This window comes from Leuresthes tenuis, unplaced genomic scaffold (genome assembly GCF_036924035.1).
Source record: "Leuresthes tenuis unplaced genomic scaffold, fLeuTen1.0.hap1 SCAF_3, whole genome shotgun sequence".
NCBI lineage: Eukaryota > Metazoa > Chordata > Actinopteri > Atheriniformes > Atherinopsidae > Leuresthes > Leuresthes tenuis.
The window spans coordinates 23,200,919-23,207,679 of NW_027325357.1; positions in this window are offsets into that span (position 1 = coordinate 23,200,919).

Consider the following 6,761-nt stretch of genomic DNA (forward strand, 5'->3'; position numbering starts at 1 on the left):
ATGAGTTCAGAGGTCTGACTGTGTGTTGTCTTCTAATTATTTTTCCAGTTGCACGGACACACAGTGTTAAAGGAAAGCTTTTAGCTGGAGGGTGACGCAGATGCAGACGTGGTGGCTGGAAAGCTGCCACAACACATGATAATTCAACCAAAATCAATTAGGCGTAGCAAATAGATGTGAAGACTTCAACTGCACTTCCTGCTGGTTCATTGAAGGTTGGAGTATTCTGATTTTACTTCACCATTTTCACTGTAAAAGAAAAAACATGAAATATATAAATGCTAATAGATAAAGTCAGTGAAACCAAATCTGCCATCCAACTGACAGCATCGTCTAATGTGATCAGAAAACAAACCACTGTGAAGTAAAAAGACACATTACACCACTGTATGGGATCAATTCACCCCCGTGTTCCTCTCCAAACTATGCTGCCCGCTATGACCATGCCGAGAACACATGGTTGCCATGTCAACCCCCTCCTTTAGTCGTCTATAATGTGACTGCGGCCATTAGAGTTCAAAACATGAGAAACATCATCAGCCAAGTCACTGAAAGGATAAAGAATTAAAAGTATGCAGCTATGTTTGTCACGAATACTTTATTGTCATGAAGTTGGTGTTTGACTGAAATTATGTTAACACGGAGCTGTTGAATGTTCTAAATAGCAAATTGAAATTCTATCTTAGTGGCTGTGGTAAAAAAACTCACTTTAAATCTCAAAACTCCAGAGCTCTAGTTAGACAGATGTTGCTTTCCACTTATCTTCTGCTTGTTTGATGTTCTTTAAAAACTCATGATGAAGCCGCAGAAAAAAAAAACAGCCCATTGTTTATCTAAGAACTAGGCTGACATTTTAGCTGGAGCAATATCAGTAATAACAGAAACAAAAACACAAGTTAAGAGTCTGTTTCAGTCATTCGAGTCAGCAAAGTTCAAGCGGCATTGTGCAAATGTCACCTGTTATCTGCGTGTGCTGGGGAAATGTCGCCGCTCTGGTGTCAGAGAGATGGGCATCACTTTGCAGGTGATAGACTGAGGAAACGGTTAATCAGTCTCAGGGTTTTACTGGCGTCTGCACTCTTATCAGGAGGTGTGGCGGTCCAGTGGTCCAGGGACATGCATGTCATTACTTTGTTTACTCTGTGCCGCTAACAGATAGAAAAAATTAAAGATCTGAGTCTTCACAAGAGGCAGATCAGACAGAAAGAACACCTCAGTGCTGATTTTATTTGGATTTGTTGCCTTACCTCTTATTTCTTAATGTCTTGGAATAAACCTCATTAATTGTTCGTGCTTATGCATGTATCCAAGCCCACAGATAAAAGTGAAATAATGAAAGTACAGAGATGCTGACTTGCCTGACATACTCTGGCAGATAGATAGAAACATGAGAGTTTTCAAAAATGCTTCAGAACAGTACTATAAAACAGCCTGAAACGGTAATCTGTATGTTTGAATTTAATCAAATGTAATATCTAAGATATTGGAAAACATTAATACAAGAAATTACACTGGCCGTGAATTGAAAACGAGTTTACAATTAAATATTTGTACTCAGGCTGTATCTGCTGTGTTATCACATGCTAGATTTGACTGGCTGCATCTGAATGCAGATGACATTTCCTTTTTGGCTTAAAAAGCCATTTTCAACATAATTTTAAACAAAACAAGATATTAGGTGTAAATCCCAATCATTATTCAACCGAGAACTGTTAAAAAATGCCGTGTATCTAATAATGATACCATTCACGTGTACCACAACATTTCTACTGTAGTAGAGTGATCTCTAAGGGTAAAGTGATTGTGGGGTGAAAATCCAACAAAATTAAACTTCTAATTCTGACAAACCTGAGACAGGCTTCGACACACACTTGAATCGATGTAATTCGTTCATCGATAAAGATGAACACAACCAGTCCAGATGGAATGACTGGGTGAGTCATCGAAAGTTTTAACATTCGTGTGGCGCAGCAAACAGTTGATGCAACTGAGGTGATGGGTCCGCTTTCCTTCCCTGGAAGTGGGAAGAGGGTGGGAATATTGCCAATACCTTTCCGGGCAGCTCCCATAAATTAAAATTCGATTTATAGTCATGTACAGGGAACCTCCACACACTCATGGAGACAGATGCCATATCCTGGAGCATGCCTTGTTAATGCCTTGTTGAAGCACTCACAACTCGAGGGGTAGCGCTGTCAGTGTCACCGTCTATAAGTGGCGAGAGTGAGAATCGAAACACAAACCTTCCGGTTATTATCCACGGCCGCCCATGTACAGGGAAATGAATAACAGCGCCGTCAAGCTGTTGCTCCAAGCTGGGGAGGGCTCTCCTCTGTAATATTTAAATAGAGGATCCCCCCCCCCCCCCCCCCAAAAAAAAAAACTTGTCAACGCCTGCTGCCGTTTTGTTGACTCGGTCAGTTCGTATTTTGGCCAGCAGAGGGAGGCATTGCGCTTCTTTAATGGTATTGATGGTATTTACGGGTGACTCAACTCTTCCACGGGATGCGGGGTGGGTCGTGTCAAACAAATCCAGACAGAGTAAAAGTTTGTTTGTTTCAGTTTATACTGAACCAGATTAACCAGTTTTATCTTCAAGCATCCCTATTATTACATCTATTTCGATAACGTACTTAAGTAACGAAACCATCCGAGATATCGTAATTAACCCTATAGATCTATTAAAGTGGCAACAGAACAAGACGTTACATGTTGCTCCTCGAGCATAGCTACATCTGGTTGAAATTTTTTTGGCGTTATCGTCTTCAATCTGTCATCGAAGCCGAGAGCTTTCTCAGCGGGAGGGGCATCTTAATTGAATTCGCGGGCACGAGCTTGTAAAAGTCAGATTTTCCAAAAGTGTGCTGAGGACGCGAAGAGAGCTTAAAAGTTGGTGCAATCAGGTTTTTAAAGATGCCACATAAGAGAAAGAGCCATGGTCATCACAAGGACAAAAAGGAGGTAGGGTTGCCTTCTTTGCTGCATTGCAGATCTGTAACACACACCGATGGCTTATTTTGACACGTCGTTGCAATAGTTGTTGTGGGCGAACAAAGAAAATTCAAGCGAATTCGCGTATGAGAGATGCTTCCTTAGAATACACTTACAACCAAAAACTTTCATTAAAAAAGACCCTGCTCCAGAGAGCTGAATTTACTCATTTAGACGACAGTCAGTCCACTATTTATTGATCATATGTTTTATGATCGATCGTATGTGAGGAATTCCTGCACTGTGGTGCGGACATTTGATCCATTCTTCAACCAGTAAAGCATCCAATGGTTTGACCATTTGGCCGAACCTCCAGCAACGCGATGTCTTACTGGAAACGATGATTAAGGCGGTAAAGTTGGTGTGTGTGTTGGTTTGTATTCACCCATGTCGGTATAGGAGAGGGGAGGAGTGGTGCTGTGAAGACATCAAGGCTTGATTATACTTGTTCATGCGGAAAAAGCCGCAAAGTTTGTGGAGAGAGGCACTGCAGGACAGGACGCAGCCGTGCGTAACGATTGTCTGAGCAGTGCGGGGAGTGGCACACCTTTTGGGCAGGGATGTGAGAGAGTGGCTCAGGATTAAGCCAACATTTGGTTCATCATGGCGTATGCTGCGTATTGGATGAGTCTTGTGAGTATATATGCTTCTTTTCTCACCCCTCCTTTTCTTTCTCCTTACCCTCCGGCTACACGCTTAATACACTATCTTCCATGTGAAGCTTGGCGTCTGTGTGGATGCTGCGTGTGTTTTTATACCAGAAAACCAGCACAACTCGTCTGAAACGGTCTGCTTTTAAAACTTGGCACAGGCTGCACAAGAGAACTTTAGAAAATGAAATGAAGGACTGTTAAGAGCTTTGCCTATATTCTACCATCACACACGCGCTGTTTATACAGGAGGGTGTGTGACTATTTAATCTGAGACAGGCTTCGACACACACTTGAGTGGTAGGCTAGTAGTGTTGCACAATAACTGAATACATTGCCTTCTCCTACTGATTGCAAAATATGATAAAATATGAACATATGTCTCAACATGTTTGCTTTTTGTTGATTAAATTAGGTAGCATTATACTCTCTGTCAAAAAATGTAAAAGGAAAAAAAGTCAGAGCTGCTATGAATGACCCACCAACACAATAGGTTGAAATCACTGCATCCTGTTCAGAGGTTCCAGTGAAGTCAGTGCAAAAAATGCACACAGCCCTGAAAGCACTGGACCCCCACCTCCAAGCCCATAGTAGCAAAACTTCTGTCTACTATCCAACTGCAGGGTCTCATTATGGAAAGGTAGTGACAACACCCATTCCTGAATCTTCACATGCACCATATCATTGTGCACCACCCAGAAAGATTCTTGTCGTATACACGCACACACACACATATATATAAGTATGTGTATATAAAGACAGCTTTCTTTGTTGCTTCAGTTCTATCTGATGTAGATAACTTGAAATTGAAGAACTTGAAAGTCTTGTACAACAATGATAACTTTTTGCTGTTTCTCTGAGAATTTTGGAATCCAAAGATGGGGTCACGAAACTGACTGTAGGTGAGTCGAGTTTGTTGTGATGTAAAGGCCTGCAAACGGCACTGGGAGGAAGGCAACACCTCATCTACGTTTGTCTCCCTCTGCTGAATACACTCATACTTACAGTGAGCACTCAAAGACTTCATCAGGTGATGTTCTCTGAGAAAGTTACCTGTGTCGCATTGTTAAAAAGTCTCTAAAGATTCACAATTGAAGATTACTTTGTCAGAATCCACTAATGGAACCAGCTCTCAAGAGACCTGTGAAGTTTACTTGATAACATAGAAATCTCACACAGATAAAAAACAGTTTTAATCTGCAACCTGCTTTTCATTTGCTTATCTTCATACAGTCCCAGGATGGTATGTGAACAATGCAATACGGTTCGTAGAGTGATGTGACGTGTGAGTTTATTATGGACTGAATTTGGAGTGGAGATGGGGACAATTTAAGTCCAGCATATGTCTAAATATAAAGATGAACCCCAGCTTACTCTGGGAGTCCAGTTACGTATACTGCATATAGTTATGTTGATAACAGCATCTTTTAGTTCCTTATTCATTTTTAGATGCGTACTTTTATGTTGAGTATGTCTCCATACATATTTGGCAGAGTTTTGTCTTTAGATGGGTATTTGTGAGGTTACAGCTCAATCTAATTTCCCATGGTGCAACAGCTAGTTTTACAGGCTCGGCCAGCCAGCACTTTATGTTGCCAAAGGTGTGTCTGTCAGATGGGGAATGCATAGTGCCTTGAGTTATGTGGAAAAGCCTGTATTTGAGGTTTGCATCTGTGAGCAATCCTGGCCATTTGTGTGGGTATATGTGAAGTGCATCAGCGCAAAACATTTCCAGTATTTCTTCAGATGTTTGTGTTTGGAGCCGTTATTATGCTAAAACTGCACATTTTTTTCTGTTTCACTAATGCTCATCGGATCGTGTTACTCCTATGTTGTTTATTTTTCCCATTTTGTTTGTCCCACCTTTGGTGATTTGTGCTGGGATGGGGTGGAAATGCTTGAAAATGCATCACCCCTCGTAGTGTCCCACCCTCATGCGTGTGCTAGTTGGTGGTGTAAGAGCAGGGGAGGGTGCTTCCAGTGGGTCACCCTCCACTTGAAACATATCAAATCACCACATGCTTTAGGGAGAGTAAACAGGAAGTTTGCCTAATGTTGTTAAAGAGTAAGTAAGTAAGGTATGGGTGAAAGATTTGACTCTATATATGAATTTTCTGCTTTTACTAGTAATTAGAATTCAAAGATTCTCAGGCAAGTTCTGCCTTTTATGAGTCATGTCCATTGTCTCAAAGTCTCCAATTTGTGTTTATTAGCTTGTATTTAGGATTTTGATGGTAAACGGGCCAAATCACATGGATTTCCTTTGGGACACAGCTGCCTACTCCTGCATTGTCGTTGTGCTGCCGTGGAAGGCAAGTTCTGCCTTGCCTGGCTATTTTTCAATTTTTTTTAAATATCTTGCTGAGTCATTTAGTTTCTTCTTATAGTCTTTTATCCATTTCATGATATATGTATTACTCTAGTTACTTTTTTCCTATCGTCACTGCTTTGTTGTGTCATGCTGCAATCAATGTAAATTATCCCTCAAACCCTTTTATGCTGTTTAAAAGGGCGGCTCTGTTCCTATACGCTTAGATTTAGTGATTCAACCTCTGAGCAGCACAAACAGGAGTTTCATGTCAAGCTGGTCGTAACTTGTTAATTATCAAGTGGAATTATTTCCACCAAGTGCTGAGGTGCTCTTCTAAAACCCTCCATAATGACGACTCATCTGTCAGACTGATTGTTTTGTTTCTCTCAGTGACTTACTCAAAGGCCTTATCATCTGTTCACTCCACCCATGAAACACCCAGAGGTTTTATATATATAGTTGTAAAGGAAGTGAGGCCTTAGAAATATGGCTGAGATTGCACTTTGCACTGTCATTGACTTTAAATAAAAGTACTTATCCTCGTCCCAGAACCTGACTTTGTTTTCTCACGCCGTAATGTTATTAAGTATCAGGAGGTACTAAAAAAACAAAAGACAGTTATAGGATTTTTTTTTTCACTATTGTGCGTAGTTAGATATTTAGATAAATTTTAAAGTCAAATATCTGTCGCAGAAAGAAAAGGAAGCTTGTGGATAGGTGAATGTACAGAAAGCCAACACCCATGCCTCAAGCTTCAGCAAATCTATTAGTCATCTATTTATAGAAACACTCCCTACATTCCTGTTTGT